This window comes from Malaclemys terrapin, chromosome 20 (genome assembly GCF_027887155.1).
Source record: "Malaclemys terrapin pileata isolate rMalTer1 chromosome 20, rMalTer1.hap1, whole genome shotgun sequence".
Lineage (NCBI taxonomy): Eukaryota > Metazoa > Chordata > Testudines > Emydidae > Malaclemys > Malaclemys terrapin.
This window is the reverse complement of record NC_071524.1, coordinates 2959678-2984218: the sequence shown is the minus strand read 5'-3', so window position 1 is coordinate 2984218 and position 24541 is coordinate 2959678. Positions and strand designations below refer to the sequence as shown.

Sequence of the window (24541 nt, the reverse complement as noted above, 5' to 3'; positions counted from 1 at the left end):
TCCCAGCGCCGCTCGGCTCTGCCCCGGCCCCGCTCCCGGCTCCCGGCTCCCTGCGCCCGCCCCGCGGCTCCGTCCTCCCCGCTCACCCCGGCGGGGGCTGAACTTCCCGGGTCAGCGGCGTGCGCAGCGCAGCGTCCCGCCCCGGTACCCGGCCTCCGCCGCGCCGGCTGGGGCTGCCGGGCCGGGCCCAGGTGGGCGGTGGCGGGGCAGGTCCCCCCCGGCAGCCAGGCTGGAGGCTCACCGGGGGGCGCGGCTAGCGCAGGACGCCTGGGTTCTGCTCCCCAGCTCGGCGACTCGCGGGTCCCCGCCCTCTCCGTGCCTCAGTTTCCCCTTCCGCGCAAGCGGGCTAAGGCGCTCGCCGCCCTCTGTAAAGCAAAGCGCTAGGTAAGACGAGAGCTCCGCCTTCTTGTTTGCGATCGGAGACCCCGGCACAGGCCACGACCCCATTGTGCTGGGTGCTGTACATTGTTTACTAGGGCTATTACGGTAGCACTAGGCACCCCAGTGATGGCCCTGGACCCCAGAGTGCTAGGCGCTGTAGAGACACAACACATAGTGAGGGGGCAGGGCTGAGCTGGGGAGGATGTGGGGCTGGGGTGAGTGGGGCAGAGCTGCAGGGATATGGGGCTGGGGTTAGAGGGGCAGGGTTGAGCTGTAGGGATGTGGGGCTGGAGTTGGGCAGGGCTGAGCTGGGGGAGATTTGGGGCTGGGGTGAGTGGGGCTGAGCTGTAGTGATGTGGGGCAAGGCTGAGCTGGGGGAGATTTGGGGCTGGGGTGAAGGGGGCAGGGCTGAGCTGGGAAGCATGGGGCTGGATGCTGGGTTGCCCTGAGCTCAGACCCTTCTCGTTCCAGGGCGCTGGGACATTAGAGGCGGGTCCAATGTATTTTGCTGAGATCCAGTGGGCTCTGCTGGACCCCGCTCCGCGGCCCGTCTACAGGGACATGGTTCCGGAGAACTACGGGACACTCCTCTCTCGGGGTAAGGATCCCCCTTGACATTCGGGGCTGGGCAGGCTCTGATGTGCCCGGATTGGCTCTAACTCTGGGTTCTCCCCCTTAGATTTGGGGTGTCAGTTCCCCCATCCCCTGAATCCAAGCGAGAGGGAAGGAGACAATCGCCTCCACACCTGCGATGAGAAAGAAGGGTCAGAAATGCCGCGGCTAGAGCTGAGCTAATAACTGTTGTTTTTGATTACGAGGCAGATCTGGAAAACCCCTTAGGGGTCGTCCTGCAACAAAAATTTTGGGTCAGACAAAACGTTGTGTTTGATGTAAACCGAGACGTTTCCTTTAGATTTCGGGCATTTTTTACTGTTTTTAAAATTACTATTCAATACAAGCAAAGGAAATTTGGAAATGAAAAGTCATTTTGATCCACACGATCCAAACGTTTGGATTTGTTCCCCCTTTTTTCTTGAGCGACTGAAACAATTTGCCAAACTCGACTCCAATTCACACGGCGTTCAGGCGACCTGGGCCTGTGTTTTTTGCTGAAAAAAGGGGTTTGTCTGAAGAATTTTGCTGTGGCGTTGCTCATAATATCTGTCTGTCGTATTGCGCTTTCCCTCAGGAGAGCTGTATCCTTATCCCCGTGCTATTAGATGGGAACACTGAGGTACGGAGAGATGAAGTGATTTACCAAGCTCACCCCTCAGGCCGGTGGCAAAGCTGGGTCCTGAACCCCAGTCCACTGCTTTAGCTACTAGCCCATACTGCTTCCCACCCCGTCTCTTCTCCTCCACGCAGACTTACACACTTGTCCGCTATCCAATCTCTTCAGCTTTGCCAGAACTAAATTATAGCATTGCTACCCTAGTACTCAGAGACTCCACAGCACCCCATGGTGCCAGGACCAGGCCAGGGCTGAACGGACCCTCAAGAGGTCATCAACATATTGAGAGATGCTCTCTGCCTCCAAGAGCTCACAGCCTAAGTAGCCAAGACTCACGAGGCAGGAGAAAGAAAATGCTAGGCAGCATGGCCTAGTGGATAGAGCACTGGGCTGGAACTCAGCAGACCTATTGTTATCTCTCCGGCTGGGTGACTTCGGTCAAATCATATCAGTTCTGCCACATTCTTTCAGCTTCCCCGAAAAATTAAATTAAATTAAATTCCCCCCAAAGTCAGAGTATTGGACGAAGCATTTCAATTTTTCAGTGTGAAATGACTGTTGGTTTCAAAATTTCCTTTATTTTTATATATAATAACTTACCTTCCCCCCCCCCCCCGAGAAAATGGTTTAAAAGGGTCAAAATAAAAACAACACGTTCTGATTTTCTCAAAATGAAACATTCCCTTCCACCCAAATCAATATATAGATGTGTCTATATTTGACTTTTTGAATACCTGAAAATTTTGAAAAAAATTATTTTCGGTTGTACCTGAAATTTGATTTTTGTTTTATTTTTCCGAATTGCCAGTGAATCGAAAAAGCCATTATTTGCCCAGCTCTACTCGTGAATTCTCTCAATTGTACTGCATATAGGAGAGGATTACAATTATCATTGTTATTTACTGGGTGTATTACGGTAACACTGGGAGCCCTGGTCATGGTTCAGGACCCCATTGTGCTAGGCGCCATAAATTATGTATTAGGTGTATATGCCTAGGCGCTCCGGTAATGCCCCAGGACCCCATTGTGCTAGGCGCTGTACAAACCCAGAACCCTAGGGGCATAGAATCAGGAGTGGTGGATGCATCACTCATGGCTTTCCACCCATCCCACCCCACATTGGGCGGTAGCTCCCTCCCCTCATCACTGCCTGTCCATGTACGAGATGGAAGAACAACTGAGGACGGGTTATTAAGGCAGCTGGGTTTATTTTTCGGCATTCTAATGAGTTCATTTCCACGCCCCTCAGTTGTTCTTCTTTCCTCCCCAGCTCTGGCAGCAAATTGGGTGGGATGGGGGGAAGCTGGTGCTACCCTTCCAAGCCCCACATGTAAAATAAACTCTGCCCGCACTTCTCAGAACCATTGTTCAGAGAATTCACACTTCACAGAGCAACAGGCTCAGGCTCTCAGCAGACTCAGGCAGCGTCGGTTATGCCCTCAATTTGCATTTTCCTGGTTTTCTTTGCAACCATAGCAGCTAGAGATTTTTTTTTTTAATTATAGTTAAGATTCTGGGGAACAAGGAAGCAGAAGGGAGAGGTGCTGATGAGATAACAGTCCGGAAAATCATGTTTGGATTCTCTCTTTATCCTCGCAGATAGTGGAATTATTAACGCAGCCCTGCAGCAGGGAGGCCCAGAGACAGCACAGTCCCACGGGACGTTACCAGGGATGAGATCCGAAGGGAACGTTTACCAGGCCCCAGGCCACACAGCCACTTGCCAGAGCCAAGCCAGGCCAGCGGGAAAGCCATGGAGCAAAACAGCTGCCGACAGCGAGGGCCTGAAGAAACTCAAAGAGGGCAGCGCTGCCCTGCAGCGGGTCCAGGCTCTGCATCTCCCCCAGCCTGGGGGGAGCCAGACCGTGTGCACCCAGTGTGGGGGCAGTTTCGGCCAAAGTGTGCGCCCTGCCCCGCTGCCGCCGCCGCCGCCCCAGCCGCGGGTCCCGGCAGCAGAGAGATTCTACCAGTGCCCCGACTGCGGGAAGAGCTTCTCGGTCAGCTCGCACCTGACCATCCACCGGCGGATCCACACGGGGGAGAAGCCGTACCGGTGCGGCGAGTGCGGGAAGAGCTTCAGCCAAAGCTCCACCCTGGTGCTGCACCGGCGCACCCACACCGGGGAGAAGCCCTACAAGTGCACCGAGTGCGGGCGGAGCTTCGCCGTCAGCTCCCACCTGGCCAAGCACCAGCGCACCCACACGGGGGAGAAGCCCTACCAGTGCCACCACTGCGGGAAGCGGTTCAGCCAGAGCTCCACCCTCAACCTCCACCAGCGGACCCACACCGGGGAGCGGCCATACCGCTGCGCCGAGTGCGGCCGGGGCTTCTCCGTCAGCTCCCACCTGACCATCCACCGGCGGATCCACACGGGGGAAAAGCCCTACCGGTGCAGCGAGTGCGGCAAGAGCTTCCGCCAGCGATCAGGGCTCATCACCCACCAGAGAAGCCACGCAGCGCAGAGACCCTACAAATAAAGGGGGGTGCTGGTCCCTTTAAGAGGAGGCAGGGCCAGCATCAGCTGTGCCAGCCTGGTTGTCCGTCGCATGCTCTGGGGGCTCTGGTGAGGCCATGCCCGTTGCCTTTTAAAGGGGCCGCTCACCCGGTGACAGACCCAGTCATATACGGCATAGAGATCATACAAATAGAGGGCGTGCTGGCCCCTTTAAGAGGAGGCGGGGCCAGCATCAGCTGCGCCGGCCTGGTTGTCAGTCAAATGCGCTGGGGGCTCCAATGAAGACATGCCCACCCTGTCACAGACCCAGTGTTGCCAAATATCACACAGTGGGCTCTCTTTAGAGCAGTCTGGCCTCAAGGAGCGGGCACTGGCCTGGACTGGCACTCAGGAGACCTGGGTTCTATTCCTAGCTCTCCCCTGCTGCAAGTCACTTTCCCTTTCTGTGCCTCTTTTCCCCCCATCTGCAAAGTGGAGGTAATACTAAAGTGCTTTGAGATCTGTTGATGAAAAGTGCTAGGTATCATTATTAATGAATTGTTTTTCGGCTGGAAAATTGGGGCTTTGATCCAATAAAATGTGTCTGGTTCCTCCAGAAAGTTTCAATTTTTTTGTCGGAAAAACATCAGCCAAAAACTGAATTTTTTCTATTCTGAAATACTGCTGAACTGCCTCATGGGAGTTGTAGTGCAATTGCTTCATGCCCTCATTCTCTGCTCTAGGCTGAGCTTCTTGGTTGGACTGCATCTCCCATGATGCACCATGATCTCCCCTAAAAACATAACGAGGTGTTCGGTGGCACCTTAAAGACTAACAGATTTATTTGGGCATAAGCTTTCGTGGGTAAAAAACCCACTTCTCCCTGATCTCCCCTGTTCCTGAGTCACTTCAGTGAATCATGGGAGTTGCGCTTTGGTTGCCTCATGCTGTAGGCCAGGCTAACCATCAAGACTACATCTGCCATGATGCAATGTGGGCATGTGACTGCCATCCGGCATCATGATAGGTCATCTACAGGGTGACCTGAATGCATCATGGGAGATGTAGTCGAACCAAGGAGGCTGGCATATAGAGAAGAATGGAAATGTGGGGCTCCTAAACTGCAATTCCTATAAGGCACTGCAGTGGTTTAGAAAGAGGGGAGACTGTTATGCATCATGGGAGATGTAGTCTGACTGAGGAGAATATGAGTGTGAGGTACCATCGTGGCATTTCAGAATTTAAATATTTTGTGATTTGGCTAAAAATATGTCAAGTTTTGGGGAAAATGTTTCCGTTTTCAGGCAAGAGAGTTTGTATTTTGGGTTTTTGGTTTTGTTGCCAAAAGCTTGAAATTTCCTGTGGAAAATTTCAGGAAAAACTCTCCCCTTCCCCTCCCATTTTTGTCTAAATGTTCTGTGTGAAAAAACCACACCCGTGACATTGCCATGCTAGGAAACGCCCCAGTATAGATGCAGTAATACAGGCAAGCGAGTTCTTTCGCTTATTTCATTCAGGGAACTGTTGTAAATTGACTTGGCAGAATTCCGTTATCTAATCAGAATTCTTTTATCGGTCTTTCTAGCTATCATTTCAACAGATAACATCAATGCTTATTTCTAAGTGTTTTCTTTATTTTGTATCCATTTAAATTCTCACAGTTGTGCAAAATGATGGGTTTTAAGGTTTTGATGTGTCGATTTTCAGTGTTCGCAATTGCAGGAAATTATAATGATTTAACGAGTGTAGATGTTGATTTCAAAAGGGCGCCGCTTTAGAACGGTCAAAAGGCGAGTTGGCAACACGCCCTGTCAAAATGTCCAAAGCAAATGACCTTAAACCAAAATCTACTAAGTTTCCCAGCAACATTCTTCTTACTTTGCCTGGCTGTCGTTTTTGGTTGTTGTCGATGGAAATGTTTTGTTGTGTCCAAGGTGAAATCGACATTCACTGACAAGAATCGAATCCTTCCAAGTTTAAATATAAAGGAAGCCGGCGAAAGCACTCTTTAGCTGGTAAATGTTGCATCCCCGCTAGCTGGTATATAGCTATGCTGACCAATCCTTTCTAGGGCAGAGATCACCACCTATTTCTATGCTGTTAGGGCAGCCCTCATCCTAGGGTATGTGTCTACATTGCAGCTGGTGTAGACATACCTAAGTGGGCTTTGGTCTTGCTCGGGTACCAGCACAGACTGCAGCGAGGCCTGGCCATCTGACTAATTACCTGGGTTAGGCTAAGCGGTTGCTGCCGTAACTAGCTAGATCAAAGCTAGCTGAGGTGTGTCTACATCTTACAGCCATACCCCCCCTAGTGTGGACGCACCCTCTGTGTCTGTGCGCTGCAGGGCCGGGGAGAGAGCATCTGAAAGGGCTGGATCTGCTGCCGGTTATTCCCGTTGTGCATCGTGAGCCGATCCCGCCTCTCCGTGTTCAGGCACAGAACCCCCGCTCCAGCGAGTGCAGTTGCTTGGTCTGTGATTTCTTGCAGCAATTGGCCAGCTTCATGCACCCTCTCTACCACTTGCTCGTCCTCTTGGGTACATCTACACAGGGATAAAAATCCTGCTGCTGGCCCAGGGTAGCTGAAAAATTGCTATGTAGACATTCAGGCTCGGGCTCCAGCTGGATTGTCTATACGTAGGGTGACCAGACAGCAAATGTGGACAGTCGGGACGGGGTGGGGGGGTAATAGGAGTCTATATAAGAAAAAGGCCCAAAAAACTGGACTGTCCCTATAAAATCGGGAGATCTGGTCACCCTATCTATACGGCAATTTTTAGCCCCACAGCCTGAGTCCTGTGAGCCCAGGTCAGCTGACCCGGGCCAGTCGGGGCCATGCTGTGAGCCTTTTATCCCTGCGTAAACATACCCAGATCCCTGCTCTTTGTGCAGGTGCTGTGTTTCTGCAAATACCAAAGGATCATTTGACCTGTCCTTAAAATGGACAAGGTTGGTCTGTGAGGCAGCCACATTTTTGGCAGTGAGATAGAAAAATGGCATGAAAAAGAGGAGATTATGGGATGGAACAGAGGGATTGGTGGAAATGGTGTCCCAGTCCCACAATATATGGCAGCTACGCCGCCATATATTGCAAAATGCCCCACAAAACAATGCACCAGATGGCAGTGCAGGGGATTCGGGGATGCCTCCTAGACTTGATTGGAGGACAGAGTTTCTGTCCTGTGAAAAATTTTGACATTTTTGAAAAAAAAAGTCGCCCTCCAAGTTTGGGTGAAGCAGAACCCCAAAAAAGAATTTGTGTCGGGTCAATAGAAATGCTTCGTTTTCACTCTTTTTTCATTTTTCAAAGAAATAAAAACAAATTTTGAAATGAGAAATTCCCCCCCCCCCAAAAAAAATCCGCCTAAATTGGGACAAGTGCCAAAATTTTGAACTTTTTCACAAAGCCAAATTCTGACAAATGATTTGTCTTGCGTCAGTTTCATTTTATTTATTTATTTTTTTAAAAATATAAACTAATGTAACTTTCAAAACAAAACATTCGTTTTGAGATAAAAAATCAAAATGTTTCCTTCCTAATAGAGCCAATATTTGTTCAGATGAACAGTATGGAAAAATTCTCGAGGTTTCGACTTTTTTGTTCTGATCCCTAAAAGGCTCATGGGATGGGAAAGCTTCTTTCCATCCTTTGACCTTTGGAGCAGACTTGCACCCCTTAAAGAGAAAGCCCTGAGCAATACCGCCTGGCTTTGCATCAGTTCTGTGTGTAAAACACACTTTACACCGCAAAAAGTGCTACATTGTGACCACACTTGGACACTTGTTTAGTAATAGTGTCCGCAAAATGATCGTTAGTCCAGTGGCTGGCCACAAAAGCGAGTTGTACTGATGTGTCTCCCCAGATGGCAATGAGGCCTTAAGGTCACTTGGATTTTTTTTCATAGATCCCAAGGTCTGAAGGGACCATTGGCTCTCCCGGGTACCACAGGCCAGAGAACTGCCCCGTGATACTTGCTAGAGCGGATCTTTCAGAACAAACATCCCATCTTGATTTAAATACGGTCAGGGATGGAGACTCCACCAGCACCCTGGGCAAATTGTCCCGATGGTTCATGACTCTCACGGGTAAACCTGCTTTCCGGTCTGAGTTTGTCTAGCTCAGGGGGTCTCAAACTGGGGGTCGGGACCCCTCAGGGGATCACGAGGTTATTACATGGGGGGGTCGCGAGCTGTCAGCCCCCCCCAAACCCCGCTTTGCCCCCAGCATGTATAATGGTGTTAAATATACACAAACGTGTTTTTAGTTTACAAGGGGGGGCGCGCTCAGAGTCTTGCTGGGTGATGGGGTCACCCCTACACAAGTGTGAGACCCACTGGTCTGGGTCCTTAGAGCATCAAATCCCGCCCTAACCGGGACTCCCGGAGCGCTGGCACTAGCCGCCGGGAGCCTCCCGGCCGATTCCGGGGGACTCCCGGCCGATCCCGGGGGACTCCCGGCCGATCCGGGGGGTTGGCAAGCGCCGCACCCCGGCGAGGGGCGGGTTAAAACCAGCGAGCCGGCAGCCGTGGGGCAGAGCGGTGCGGGGGGGGGGGGGGGCAGAGGCTGCAACTGAGACCGGAGCTTCCTGGTGCTGCAGCGGGGCCAGGACGGCTCCCATCCGGCTGCGTGGGGCCCGGGGCGGCGGCGCGGAGCAGCGCCGGGGGGGTGAGAGGGGAGCCCGGCATGGCGGGAGGGGGGTGGGCAGGAGTCTCCCCATTTCCCCCCCTGCCCCATCGCCCCCCCCCGGGAGTCTGTGCGGGGATCCCCCCCCCTCCCACTGCCCCATCGCCCCCCCCCCCGGGAGTCTGTGCGGGGATCCCCCCCCCCCCCACTGCCCCATCCCCCCCCCCCGGGGAGTCTGTGCGGGGATCCCCCCCCCCTCCCACTGCCCCATCCCCCCCCCCCGGGGAGTCTGTGCGGGGATCCCCCACATCTCCCTCCCACTGCCCCATCCCCCCCCCCGGGAGTCTGTGCGGGGATCCCCCCTCCCTCCCACTGCCCCATCCCCCCCCCCGGGAGTCTGTGCGGGGATCCCCCCCCTCCCACTGCCCCATCCCCCCCCCCCCGGGGAGTCTGTGCGGGGATCCCCCCCCTCCCACTGCCCCATCGCCCCCCCCCCCGGGAGTCTGTGCGGGGATCCCCCCCCTCCCACTGCCCCATCCCCCCCCCCCGGGGAGTCTGTGCGGGGATCCCCCACATCTCCCTCCCACTGCCCCATCCCCCCCCCGGGAGTCTGTGCGGGGATCCCCCACATCTCCCTCCCACTGCCCCATCCCCCCCCGGGGAGTCTGTGCGGGGATCCCCCCCCCTCCCACTGCCCCATCCCCCCCCCGGGAGTCTGTGCGGGGATCCCCCACATCTCCCCCCCACTGCCCCATCGCCCCCCGGGAGTCTGTGCGGGGATCCCCCCCCTCCCTCCCACTGTCCCATCGCCCCCCCCGGGAGTCTGTGCGGGGATCCCCCCCCTCCCACTGCCCCATCGCCCCCCCCCCCCGGGAGTCTGTGCGGGGATCCTCCCTCCCTCCCACTGTCCCATCGCCCCCCTGCCCGGGGAGTCTGTGCGGGGATCCCCCCTCCCTCCCACTGTCCCATCGCCCCCCCCCCCCCCCGGGAGTCTGTACGGGGATCCTCCCTCCCTCCCACTGTCCCATCGCCCCCCTGCCCGGGGAGTCTGTTTCCCCCCCCACCACCACCCCCGCCGCTGCCCCAGCCAGCCCCGTGGAGTCTGTGCTGGGATCCACCCATTCCCCACCTCCCCACTGACCCAGCCAGCCCCAGGGAGTCTGTGCAGCGCTTTCCCTGCCACTGACCACATCATCCCTCCTCCCCACCTGAGTTCTGATTTCTCTCTCATCAAAGTTAATAAGCAGCCCTCTGAGCCCGCTGCACTACCCAAGCTCTCTCTCCCCCACCCCCGCTCTGCCAGGGCCCGGGTGCTGGGCTTGGCGCTAATGAGATACCGAGGGCAGCTGGCCTAGTTGCTAGAACAGGATTCCTGGGTTCCGTTCCTGGCTCTGCCATGTGGCCGTGGGCAAGTGTCTGTGCCCCTCGGTGCCTCAGTTTCCCTCTCTGTAGAAGGGGGCTAGCATCCCCGCCTACACACACAGACTGAGTGAGCACTGTGGCTGGGGAGCACTCGTGATAATATTGTGGGTCTGTGGGCGAGTGAACCCACTGTGGTGCCGTGCATGTTACGGGCATAGTAGGGTCTCTTTGGGGAGGGGGAGCTGTACAGGATCACGGGCAGGCCCTGGTGGACCTGGGGAAGGCCCCATTTCTCTGGGGTATTAGGAGCTGGATGTCTCTGATATTCTCATCTCATCTCCAGCTGGGCATCATGATGGTCCCTTCTAGCCCTGGAATCCCCCTCTTCATCCCTTTCTTTCTGGGGAAAGCAATATTGCTTGCCTGGGGGCCTCCCCATACCTTTCCCCCACTGACCCATCCAGCAGTGGGGATTCTGTGCGGGGATCTCCCTCCCCCCATCACCTCCCTTCAACCTGCTCAGACCACCCCCAACTCTGCCTTAAGACAGTGACTTTAATCCAACCTCATGCTTCAGGGCTTCAGCCAGGCACCTGCAAGGGTCAGGAAGGATTCTCCCCCTCCCACCCGACCCAGTTGGCCCACACCCAATATAAAGAGGAGGTGAGTCGAGATCACGCAGAAGGCTTCGTTGCGCTCGTTTGACCTTTGATCCGATTTCCTTCTCCCATAAACAGGATTCCCAGCCCCCTGCCCCCACGACGCGCTGTTCCAGATGAGGCGAGGGGAAGGGCCCTGTGTCCCGCATCTCCAGGACTCCACGGAAAGGGTGGTCCTGAGGGGAACCCGTACAGGTGAGGAATGCGGGAAATCAGTTTGGGCTTTAGAAGGAAGAGTTGCATCCTGAATCGATCCTAAAAAGCCCATAGGTTTTGAAAGTGGCTAAACAAAATCCCAGACACGGCTTAGCGTTGGGTCAGCTGAATTGCTTTCTTTTGATTGTCCAGTATTTGCATCGACACCAGGCAGCCTTTCACACCAGAGCAGGGTGTATTGGTCACCTGCAACCCACCACGGGGAAATCCTTAGGTTAGCACAGAGCCATAAAGCTCAAGACCAGGGGTTCTCAAACTTTTTTTTTTTTTTTTGCTGGAACCCCCTTTGAAAATATTTTAGGCTGTGACAACCCCCCCCAAAAATGACTATCGACCCCACCCATACCAGGCCACCCTTACTTCTGTGCTGCTGCTGGCGGTGGTGCTGCCTTCAGAGCTGGTTGGCTGGAGAGCAGAGAAGCAAGGTTGGCAATACCACGAACCCCCTTACAATAGGCTTGTGACCCCCTTTTGGGTCAGGACCCCCGGTTTGAGAAATGCTGGTCAAGAAATTGTGCGACCTGGCCACGCCAGCGCAATCCGCCAGCTCCTGTGGACTCCGTTTCAGGCTCTCTTCCTCTGGCTGCTTCACAATCCCAAGTGAGGGCAGTTGAGCCTCCCCCAAAAGCCGACTTTTCTCACCTCTCAGTCCGTTGTCCTCAGGCGAGGCCAGGCGGAGTTCACCTACCAAGAGCAGCGCTCACCCTTGCGCGCCCACTGGGTACCAATGCAAAGTAGAAATGGAGGCGGGCATAGGTGTCACGCAAATATCACAGAACATTCCCACTTCATCCCATTGGTCCCTTGAACAAGTCAGTTGGCCCTTTTCGCAACACATCAAAAGATGGGCGGTACCATTGTCCTCATTTTGCACAGACAGGGGAAGTGACATTCACAAGGTCACCCAGTGCAGACCTGGAGAGAGAGCCCAGCTGGCCTGTGTTCTGTGCTTTATCCACTAGGCCACACTGCTGTGAAGAGTACCCACTGTGATATTTGGTGCTGTTGGGTCTGGCACAGGATGAGCGGCCCCTTTAAGGGGAAATGGACCGAGCCTGATTTACATCCCAGAGCTCGTGACTGACAGCCAGGTCTGCAGAGAGATAAAAGGCCCAGGTGGGATTGACCCCGCCTCCTTTTAAAGAGGCCTTGTGGCAGGGCACATGGGTTCTACTCTGCTCCAGACCAAAATGAAAGTGGTATGAGTCTCCATTGAAGCATCCCAAACCTCACCACCTTCTGCTCTGAGTGCAAAGCCTCCCTTCTCAAACTGCATAGCAACATGTTTGGGTCGGTGGGTATCCAGACCGAACCAGGCCACTACACACTTCTCCTGGGGAGAGAACAAAGACCACGTGACAGATGTTAGCCACCTTGCTGACTGCATGACTGGAAGAGACTCCAATATTCTGGGATAGGCACGGTATGCAGACCTGAGTAGAATAGAATGACAGTTACAAAATGAGCGACCATCGGAACATCTATCTGGTTGGAAATTGTGACATTTCAATGTTTGTTTTAGTCCTGAATCGGGGTGAAACGTCGAAATATCGCTTATTTTTTTTTTCTATGGAACAAAAAGTTTCAATTAGGAACTGGTGAGATGTTTTGTTTCAGGTTTGTTTGTTTTGCTTGATGTGGAACATTTTGCCATCCCTGAATGGAAATGCTTCATTGGGGAGCAGTGAGGTGACCCCAAAATGCTTTGCTTTCAGTCGGTTTTGAAGGTTTTTTCTCGGTAAACGTTGATTTCACTGTGCACACACACAAACCCACAAAACAATGTTTCCATTGCTAAAAATTGTAATTTACAGATAGGCAAAGTAAGAAGAATGCTGCTCATCAGAGTTTGATTTAAAGATATTTACTTTGCTCATTTTGACCGGACGTTAACCATTTGTGTTTTAATGGTTATCAAGCTTTAACTTTTTGAATCTCAACATCTACTGTCATAAAATAATTATTGTCTGACCCTCCCCCATTGTCTGATCCAATTTCCCACAACTGTGAAAATTTAAATTGATAAAAATAAAAAAAGGTACTTAAACCCCATAATTTTACGCAACTGTGAAAATTTAAATTGATAAAAATCAGAAAAAATGCTAAAAAATAAACATTGATATAATCCATTAAAATTATACGTATTAAAAATTGAATTCTGCCCAACCTAGTTTTGAGTTAGTCCAGTATTAAACTTTCATCATGGTGCATCATGGGAATTGTAATTCATGTGCCTCATGCCCCTCTTCTTGCCTATGGGCTGGGGTGCCTGGCTGGACTGCATCTCCCATGATGCACCACATGCCTCACTGAGAGGGAAGAGTATGTTGCATCATGGGAGATGTAGTCCAGCCAGGGAGCCCAGCCCATATGAGAGAATGGGGACCTGGAACACAACTCCCATGAGGCAATGCACCACAATATGGAAATAATAATAATACCTAGCTGTTTCTCATCAGTAGATCTCCAAGCGCTTCACAGTCCTTAATAAAAGGAGTACTTGTGGCACCTTAGAGACTAACAAATAGGTGCCACAAGTACTCCTGTTCTTCTTTTTGCGGATACAGACTAACACGGCTGCTACTCTGAAAACAGTCCTTAATGTTTTTATCCTGTGAGGGAGGGAAGAGCTATTAGCCCGGTTGTACAGATGCATTTAACATGAAATGCTGTTTAAAGCTGAACTGATTTGCAACTAACTGTTTCAGGCCAGTTGAGCAATCCAAAATATTTCGATTTGGATCAAACTGACCTGGAACAAAATCTTCCGTTTCCGTTTCCCAATGGAAAATTGAAAAGAGTCGGCAAAATTAAAATTTCCACCTGGAAAATTCTGAATGTGATTTGGGGTGGGCTGACGGAGCTGCAGGATCCGGTGCTATGCCCCGGCTTTTGAACAGCCCCTGGGAGGAACCCCATCTGTGTGGTGGACCCTCCAGGGGTCCCACTCTTCCTTCACGTAGGCCACACGGCGTCAACGCCTCTGAGACTGAGCTTCTGAGCGCCAGCATTCCTGCTTCACTCTGAGCTTTGCCCAACGAGTCCAGCTGAGCTAGACTCCTGGTCAGAGACTTGTACACCCTTCAGGGACCCATCCACCTCAGCGAGTATTTGCAGTGACGCCTGGCAGCGTTTGCAAAGCAGAGCAGGGTTTATTAGTCAGCTGGAACCCAGCATCGGGAAGTCGTAGGATAGAGAACTAAAGGTTAAGCCGTAGTCCTTTCTGGCTAAGCCAGTGGTCCTCCCAGCCAACCTGCTGTGGATTCCCTTTCTCTATCTCTCTCCATCTCCCTGGTAGTCCCAGAGTTGCTGGCTCTCTCCCAAAGCCACCCTTATTCCAGCCACCTGATGCCTTTCATAGACCATAAGGCCAGAAGGGACCATCATGATCATCTAGTCTGCCCTCCTGCACGTTGCAGGCCACAGAACCTCACCCACCCACTGCTGTAACAGACCCCTAACCTCTGGCTGAGTTATGGAAGTCCTCAAATCATGACGACTTCAAGTTACAGAGACTCCACCATTAACACTAGTTTAAACCTGCAAGTGACCCATGCCCCGTGCTGCAGAGAAAGACAAAAACATCCCATGGTCTCTGCTGATCTGACCCAGGGAAAAATTCCTTCCCTCCCCCAAATATGGTGATCAGTTGGACCCTGAGCATGTGGGGAACACCCACCAGCCAGACACTTGGGAAAAAATTTGCTGTAGTAACTCAGAGCCCTCCTCATGCAGTGTCCCGTCACCGGCCGGTGGAGATATTTGCTGCGGGCAGTCACAGATCGGCTATATGCCATTGTAGGCAGTGTCACCATATCATCCCCTCCATAAACTTATCAAGCACAGTCTGGAAGCCAGTTAGGATTTTTGGCCCCCACTCCTCCAGAACTTCACTCCGATGGCTAGAAAGCTTCATCTAATTTCTAGCGTAAACTTGTTGATGGCCGGTTTATATCCATTTGTTCTTGTGTCCACATTGGTGCTTAACTTAAGTAACTCCTCTCCCTCTCGGGTGTTTATCCCTCTGATGTACAGTAGAACTCTGTTTATCCAACCCTCCCTAACTGACTTGCCGCATTTACTGAACAACCAGGACTGCAGAGCCAGAAGTAGGTGATCTCTCCTATGACCACTAGATGGTGCTGCAGCACCATATTTTCTCTTTCTCTGGTTTATCCAGTGTTTTGATGATCTGATCTGGCCCTGACCCCAATTAGACCAGATAAACGGGGTTCTCCTGTACTGCTAAAGAGCGATCATATCTCCCCTCAGCCTTCTTTCGCTGAGGTAAACAAGCCAAGCTCTTTGAGTCTCCTCTCCATATCCAGCTCCTGCAGACCCACGTGCTGCCTGCCGGAGATTCCCGAGGAGAAGCATCAGTTGCTCTGTCCCTGGGGTTCCCACGGTCTTTGCAGAGCCTTCATTGATATGGGTTGATTTCAGCCTTTCTCTGGCTCCGCCCCAAGAGCGGATCTTTAACCCGGGGGCACCCAGGGGTGGCCATGCAAAGCACCGAGACATTGGAACTGTTGGACTGTTACAGAAAATTTCCCCTTCCTCACAGGAGGAAAGCGCGTTGCCCGTTGAAATATCGTCCCCCTGAGAAATTCCCAGCCAGCTGCAATGAGCAGCCCCTGGCATCTCCCTCGGCCCGGGGAGTGACTCACCCCTCTCTTGTCTCCACAGGTGGCGGGAGTAAGCCTGAGGTGGGAGATCTTTGGCAAGAGGCAGCACAGCCACACAGGATGTCCACGAGAGGCTCTGCCGGGAACGATCCCCGGGGCCCGGACCCAGAACTAGCCTGGGGGGCCGAGGCCGGGGGGCAGCAGGGGGACTCTGAAGTGGAGTGTCTGGGCCCAGCCTGGAGGGATGAGGCTGAGGCCGGGAGCCAGGAGGGAAACTCCCCGGTGGAGCGGCTCGGCCAGGCCTGGGGGAGCGAGGCAGAGGACCAGCCGGGCCAGGCCCCTTCCTACGCTGGCGCCTCGGCCCCCCGCCCGTCACCGGGGAAGCCCTACAAGTGCACGGAGTGTGGTAAGGGCTTCAGCCAGAGTTCCCACCTGATGCGCCACCTGGGCACCCACACGGGGGAGAAGCCCTACAAGTGCGGGGCCTGTGCCAAGAGCTTCACCCAGAACTCCAACCTGCTGCAGCACCAGCGCATGCACACGGGCGAGAAGCCCTACCACTGCCCGCAGTGCGGCAAGCGCTTCTCCTGGAGCTCCAACCTCATCCAGCACCAGCGCCTCCACACCGGCCAGAAGCCCTTCCAGTGCGCCCAGTGCGGCAAGCGCTTCTGTGAGAGCTCCCGCCTGCTGGAGCACCAGCGCATCCACACTGGCGAGAAGCCCTACCGCTGCCCGCAGTGCGCCAAGAGCTTCAGTCGCAGCTCCCACCTCATCCGCCACCAGCGCATCCACACCGGCGAGCGCCCCTACAAGTGCACCCAGTGCGGGAAAAGCTTCAGCCAGAGCTCGGCGCTCATCCTACACCACGGGACCCACGCAGCCAACCCGCTATGAGCAGCCTGCCGGGGGAGGGTTTGGCGCACTGCTCGTGCCTTATTAGAGACCCACGCTGGGAGTAAGGACATGCCGGGCACGTGGGCAAACGGTTCCCGTGGGAATGCAGCGCTTATTACGCCTCGGACACAGGTGAGCTCAGGGATTATTACACCTGGGAGAATCCACAGGGGACACGTGGACAAAGGGCTTCTGTGGGAAATCAATGCTTATTAGATCTTGGAGGATCCACGTGGGATGGTGACCGCGGAGATAGGGAAGCTCAGCGCTTGTGACACCTCGGAGAGTCCACGTGGGATGGTGACCGTGGACACGGGGGAGCTCGACGCTTGTGACACCTTGGAGAGTCCACGTGGGATGGTGACCGTGGACACGGGGGAGCTCGGCACTTGTGACACCTTGGAGAGTCCATGTGGGATGGTGACCGTGGACATGGGGGAGCTCAGTGCTTGTAACACCTCGGAGAGTCCCTGGGGGGGCAGGGGAGGGGAAAGAGACATTCTGTCCACCTGGGGGAAAGATTCCTTTTGAATTCACAACCTATTCCACGTGTCCCAGCAAAGAGAAACCTGGAACAGGGAGTTTAATCATAGTGGACATATCTGCTGTGAATCTGTGTTGCGCTCATTGGTACCTTAGCTGCCTACAGAGTGGAAACCACGGGAGAAAAGTGTATGTGGGGGGAGGAGGGTGTGTGTGGTTACACCTGGCAGAGACTCTCCTCCGGGAGAAATCACTAAACTAGAGGAAAAATAAACCCAAGAAATTCGACTTCTTCACCCGTCGCTCGCCAGTGCGTCCAGTTCTAATGCCCACCATTCAAGAAGGATGTTGGTGAATTGGAGAGGGCTCAGAGAAGAGCCACGAGAATGATTCAAGGATACGATTTAGTCACGGAGGTCACAGATTCCGTGATATTTTAATGGACGTCTGTGACTTCTTTGGCTTCAGCCCCACCCTGCGGTAGTGGTGGGGGCTGGAGCTGCCTGCCGCCCCACAGCCAAGGTGGTCAGTGGCCGGGGTGGTTAGCGGCTGTAGCCAGAGCAGTCAGCGGATGGGCCTGGAGCTGTCCCTCCTCCGTCCCCCCACAGCGGTCGTGGCTGTCCCACCTCGCCACTAACTGGGGACAGGGCCGTCCCTTCCTTCCCCCCCTCAGCAGCCGGGGCCAGAGCTGTCCCTCCCCCATTTTTCCAATGGCTGTAGCTGGTCCTGGAGGGAGCTGTCTCCCCCCTCCCCCCCCCCACATACACACACGGTGGGACTCAGGCTGCCAATCCCTCCCCCCCCCCAGCAGTCAACCCCTCCCCCCCACAATTATCTTTAGTAAAAGTCTCAGACAGGTTTCAGGCTTCCATGAATTTGTGTTTCTTGCCCACGACCTGTCTGGGACTTTTACTAAAAATAACTGTGACAAAATCTCAATCTCCACAATGATTAAAGGATCCTAAAACCTGCCTCATAGCGAGAGACCCCAGGAGCTCAGTCTGTTGAGTTTAACACGGAGAAGGTTGAGGGACGACTTGGTCACACTCTATAGGGAACAAATATTTGATAATGGGCTCCAAGGTCCAGCCCAATCCAACGGCTGGAAGTTGAAGCCAGACCAATTCAGACTAGAAATATCATTTTAACCGTGAGGGTGATGAACGATGGGAGCAAGGGTGATGGTGGATTCTCCATTACTGGCCTTTTTTAGACGGATGTTTCCCCTCTCCCCAGCCCCTCAAAAGATCCACGCTAGTTCAAACAGGGATTCCTTGGGGGCAGTTCTCTGCCCTGTGCTACGCAGGAAGTCAGACTAGATGATCCCCATGGTCCCTTCGGGCCTTAGGATCTGCGACCCTGGGAAAGTCCATCCCTGCACCACTGGCTCCGAGACAGAGCTGACGGCAGTGGGCAAAATTCCCTCTGCCTGCTGAGAGGCAGCAGTCTAATGCCGTCGCCCTGCCCGAGTCTGACTCTGAAGGCTTAAGCCGGATTTACATGGAGGATAGGCCTTTTTTAAAAATTAATTAATTAGTTTATTAAGGTAGTGCCCACCAGCCAGCTGAGAATGGGGCCCCAGTGTGCGACACAGACACTGAGAGCCGAAGAGCTGCCCCGAACAGCTGATCATCTGAACAGACAGGACAGGCACCGGGGGGTGGGGGTGGGGGATACTGCACCAGCAGAGCAAAGAACGGGAAGGCTGGTGCATCGCACTTCAAGAATCCCCTATGGAAACTGTACATATTAAGGGCAAAGCAAATGCGGGCTCTGATACACTGTCCAGCTCTGAATGGACACTTATTAACAGCCAGTGGCTGCCCTTACTGTAAGAAGAGAGGTGTGACCCAGAGAAGAGAGGTGTGACCCAGAGATCCCTTGAGGCAAACAGCCAGAGGACATAAGGGGGCGCGTGGGGTTTCCAGGGATCCCCTGGGTCTATCGTCTACCTAATAGTGTGCCAACGGGTGGCGCGTGAGGTCTCTGCCAAGAGCCAGTGATGCACTGGTCATCTGAAGCCTGTGAGATGGATGATATTTAAGGAGTTCTGTCTCTATACTGAGGTTCTGACGGTGCGTTAGTTAAGAGTGGCCACCAGAAAGTGATAAACAGGTTTTGTTCAGGCAGGGGGTAGGAGGCACTTGGCTCCCTGGCTGACCATTGGGTCTCTCATGATGGGCGTCTGTTTGCACTGCTAATCAAACTTTGCAAATTCTACAAGAAAGACGCCTACAAGGGGTATGTGTGTGGGGAGGAATAAAAACAACCAGCTAAGCATATGTGTGGGGGGGTGTTCCATGATTTTTTGAGAGGGAGGTTGGAGGGGATCAGCTAAAGGGAAGGGAAGGAGGGGGAGGTGTGGAGTGAAGATGAAGTGAAGAGACTGTGAGAAGGGAGGGGGAGCCTGGAGCAAACAGCTGATCAGCAGAGGGCAGACACAAAGCTGTAGATTGTTCTCTGAAGAACCAGAAATCCTGGCTTTGGCTGCTTTTGCCCCCTCCTGGCTGGCTCCTCTCTGCAGTTTCCCCCCAAGGCGGAGGGCAGGGGGGAGCGGGGGCCTAGTTCCCCAAGAACAGGGGTAGTCCATTCGTTTTTGTCAAAGTCCAAATTTCTTGGTCAAGGTCCAGACTCCAGAGAAGAAAATAATAATAATAAAAAATCAATAATGATAACGGTGAAGTAAATTAAGAGATTTCAGGGTCCGTTCAAAACGATCTGGTGGTCTGGATTTGGCCTATGATCTGTCTATTGGCAATCCCTGCCCTAGAATGGTTGTGTGTGTGGTGTATGTGTGTGTGTGGGTTTCCCCTGCACAGGTCTGGGTCCAGCGAGGTGCTGAAGCTCATACTGGTTTCTCCACCCAGAGGTGGATTTTGCTCACTGCTACCAGCACTGTCTATCTCAGTGATCCAATTCTAGCCTTCCTTTTTGGCTGGAGGAGCGCTGGGGTCCGCAGGAGTTGTGGAAGAAGAAAGGTCGGAGCCTCTTTCTCCCATTGGCCCCGAGTGTGACGGGGCTGGAGAGGAAATCCATGGACTAGAGATCAGGGAGACAATAATGCACCAAAGGTACTGACCAAAGCCAGCTATGTGATGGCTGGAAGAGTGGAACCCATGGCAGACCAGCCTGAATGTTCTGATTCTGGGAAATGATGCACTGGGCACATGCATTGCTGAAAACATGCTGGAGAAATTGTTGGGCTCTGAAAGAGACACCTGTTTGTGCAGGTAAGAGCAATGGGGCTATCTCTGACCCCAATATCTAAGGGGGGAGGACTGACCAAAACACTTGCTGGTGGCAGACAGAATCCTGGAGGGGAAGCCAGAGCCAGCCGGCAAGAAACTGCTCTATGAAGGGGGTAGAAATCCAGCTTCTCATCCGAAGCCTGCTGCAGTCAATCACCCGTCGTCACCCGTTTGAAGTCAACAGATTCTGGATCAGGCTCTAGTTCTGCAGCTCAGACGCGTGGAAAATCGAGGGGAGGTTTCATTACTCCTTCCTGTGAAACGGAGGGTCTGAACGTGTCTCTCTGGGGAGGTCTGAGCAGCACGGATGCTCCTGGAGGACGTACAGAGCCCCTGGGCTCTCATCCCGTCTCTGGAGTGCACGCTGGGCAAAGTGGAGTGAAGTGGAGTGGGAGAGCTGAAGACCCTGCTACAGCCGATGAATTTTTGGGATGTAATTCTCTGCATTGAAGTCTGGGAGTTGCTTCTCATTCCGTCCCCCCCCCCCCCGACCTCCCTCCCCGTGTGTGTGTACCTGAGTGCATGGCTCAGTGAGGGGGCTTCTGAGGCAGCTGGGATCCAGAATTTATAGAGGGGAATGTAAATACCCCTAGCTAATATTTCTTTGATTCTTTTATTTGGGGGGGGGGGAGGAGAAGGTTGAAGATCATTCCTGGTCTCAGCCAATGATTATTAAATGGTGATTTTTACAATGCAACAGCAGGTAGATTGTGTAAAGTGAAAACTTCTTTTGTGCATTAAGTTCAAACTGAATTTATCCAAGAGTGGTTCTCTGTTCCTCAATATCCTTTCTCCTATAGCGCCTGGCTTATTTCCCAGATACTAAAAGGCATTTGACTGGGTAAAGTGGACTATGGTACAGAGCTCCTATGACGAAATAGCTTCAGAATAAATCTCATGACCTGGTTAAATTCCCCAAATAAACTCCGCAAATGTCAGAATCTCAAGGGGAGCAAAAGTTTCAACTAATATAATATATGGAGCTATACCTATCTCATAGAACTGGAAGGGACCCTGAAAGGTCATAGAGTCTAGCCTTCACTAGCAAGCCCAAGTACTGATTTTGCCCTAGATTCCCCCCTCAAGGATTGAACTCACAACCCTGGGTTTAGCAGGTCAATGCACAAACCACTGAGCTATCCCTCCCTCCTAATTAGAGCTAGGTGAAGTTTTTTGGATAAGACTTTTGTTTTGGTTTTTTTTTTTTTTTTTTTTTTGGCTGACAAATGCAGATTCTGGTTGACTGAAACATTTTAGGAATTTGGTTTGATTTTGTTGTTTTGGTAAAAAAAATACCTCCCCCCCCCGCCAAAAAAAAACCCTAAAAAAATTCAGAATAAAAATGTTTTGTTTCAACATTTTTGAAATAAAGTGTTTTGATTCAAAATGATTTTTTGTTTAGAAATTTCCTTGACTTTTATTTATTTATTGTTTTGTAGAAGGCCCAAAATCAAAACAAAATGTTTCATTTTGGGTCAAACTATTTTTTTTAAACGTTTTTGCTGAAATTTAAAAAAATAATTGTTTCTGATCAACCCCGAATGATTTTAAAAAATTATGTTAGTTTTTGGAACTGCCAGTGAACCAAAAAAAAAAAAATGAGTTATTCACACAGCTCTAATTTTAACTCTGTTATATTTTGCGGGGATGCACCTAAAATTGTCTGCAACCTTCACACCTATCTGCCCTTTTTCTCAAGCCCATAATTACTAAAGCTGGGTCTGCACTGGGGAAAAAAGATGTGTTCTTCACTCAAATTAACTAATGATGTAAAATCCTTGTGAACTTGTTAGTTAAATTAAGAATACTTTTTTTTGTCCTAGTGAAGATGCGCCCTTGGTTTGGAGAATTCAGAGATCTTTAAATATATTGTCCAACCCTAATCTTCTATGATTCTATGAATCTTCTCTGGGAAAGTATATGTCTTCACTTGTCTAAAGTGAAAACTTCTTTTGTGCATTAAGCTCAAACTGGGTTTACCCAAGAGTGATTCTCTGTTCCTCAATATTCTTTCTCCTATAGCTCCTGGCTTATTTCCCTGGACACGAACAGGTATTTGACTGGGTAAAGTGGACTATGGTACAGAACTCCAACGGCGAAAGAGCTGTTTATTGGGAACTCACCCTCTTCCTGCCAAAGTCTTCTCTGTCTTGTCCAGGTTCTGTTTTATTCAGCTGCTTTTGTGCAGGGCACTGATTCAGATCAAGACTGGATGCCTTTCTGAACGATATACTTTAGTCAAACAGGAGTTATTGGACCCAATGCTGGGGTGACATAGTGAAATTTAATGGCCTGTGATAACCAGGAGCTCACGCTAGATGATCTAATGGTCCCTTTCAGCCTGAAAATTATGAATTCAGAAAAAATGCTATATATCTTAGGCTTTCAAATACAATGGTGATGGGGTACTTTGTTGGCCCCCTTTACCGCAGTATCTGAGAACCCCACAATTTTTAATGTATTTATCCTTCAGTATAGATACTAGCTATGCCACCAGGAGGGTTTCTCTCATCGGTGTCGGTAATCCGCCTCCCTGAAAGGCAGGAGCTAAGTTGACAGAAAACCTTTGTGATCACTTCATCTCACCTGGGTAGCACTGGCCAGAGAATTTGCCCCAACGGTTTGCTACCCTCACTGTTAAAAACGTGTGCCTTATTTTAGTTTGAATTTGTCTGGCTTCTTCTCCCAGCCTTTGGATCTTGTTATGCCTCGTTGATAGGACGGCCTAGTGTCTAGATGCCTCCGCCCAGATTGGGCCTCCGTTGTGCCAGGTGCTGTACAGACATACAGCAAGAGACAGTCCCTACCCAAAGGGCTTACGGAGAACTGATAGCTCTGCATAAATACAACAGGGGCTGAACAATAGGGAGGCAGAAGAGCTATGGAAGCTAAAGGACAGTGTTGGCACGGGAACAAATGGGGATAAACGGGCCAGGGGTAAACTGAGGCTGGACATGAGAAGGACCCTCAGGGAAGGGAGATTCTGAAATAGGAGGAGTTGGGGGAAACCAGGCTAACTGCTTTGAATATGGAGTTTAATAGTTTCTGAAAGGAATTCTATGACGGGATTGTCTTTACTAGCAAGGACTGGACTCAGTAACCCAACGGGGTTACTTCCAATCCTGTGGTCTAAGTTCCTATGTCTAATTAGACAAGGTGGGTGACCTCATATATTTTATTGGAGCAACTTCTGTTGGTGAAAGAGACAAGCTTTCAAGATCCACAGAGCTCTTCTTCAGTTCTGGGAAAGGTGCTCGGAGTGTCACAGCTCAATACAAGATGGAAGAGTTAAGATAAGGAATTTACACATATTGTCAGAGATCATTCAAGGTGGAATGGCCCGTTAATACCGCTGCAGTCAGAGGACAAAGAAGGAGGTGGAGTAGGTTATAGATTGTTGAAATGAGCCATAAATCTGGCGTCTCTGTGTTCATGATCTTCACCGTCTAGCAAAGTAACAAATTTAAGCTCCCAGGCTCGTCTTTAGAAGGTGTTGTGCAGGTTTCCTTTGACAGACCGACATGATGTGGTAAGATGGAAGGACATTTCAGATAGCTTTTTCCTTTGCAGCTTCTGCGGCACTGAGCACATTGGCAATAAATCCAGCTGAGTCAGACCTGCAAGGACCTCCGTCTCCAGAGATCCCAAGCATCTCACAGACCGTTGGGATCAAGGGTGGCGTGGCGTCATGGTGTGGGGACAGGCTTAGGAGCTGGGAACAGCTGAATTCCATGCCTAGATCAGATCTGGAGCAACGTTCCTTAATGGCCCGGTTTTGGTTTCCAGGGATAGTACCGCTGATATAACCCAGGGATAGTGCCGCTTACCCTCCTCACAATGAGTGCATTGTGTCTATTACTTCCAAGGCCCTTCAAGGCCAATCCCCACCTGACTGATCCTCTCTCATTCGCTCTCAAGATGTTGGCTCCCACCTCCAGGCGGCCCGTGATCCCACCCTCCAGCATCCCCTTGGTACATTTTCAAACAAGCCCCGTGGTGCTTTCTCCCTTGGTGCCCGTTACTCTTGGGAGGAGCTCCCTGTGAACCCCCACAAACCCACCTCATTATCTGCCTCCCAACCCCACCCTAAAACTCCCCTTTGCCGCCATGCCTACAAACAACTCGACATCGGGTAAGGGGCTGATGTGCTGAGTTCCCTGCCCACCATGCGGACCAATATTGCCTCCTGTCTGCCCATCTCCACCTGGTGACTTTTGCCTTATACTCAGATTGTCGGCTCTTCAGGGCAGTGCCCATCTCTTTGTTCTGTGTTTGTACAGCACCTAGCGTAATGTTGCCTAGCACTACCATAATACACCTAATAACTAATGTACAGTGCTTAGCACAATGTGGCCCTGATCCATGACTTGAACGCCTAAGCA

General features: G+C 52.0%; 1 pseudogene; it reads left to right on the top strand.

Moving 5' to 3' along the window:
• Window positions 1-135: 135 nt before the first annotated feature.
• LOC128826444 (zinc finger protein 664-like) lies at window positions 136-17198 on the top strand (annotated as a pseudogene).
• Window positions 17199-24541: the final 7343 nt, after the last annotated feature.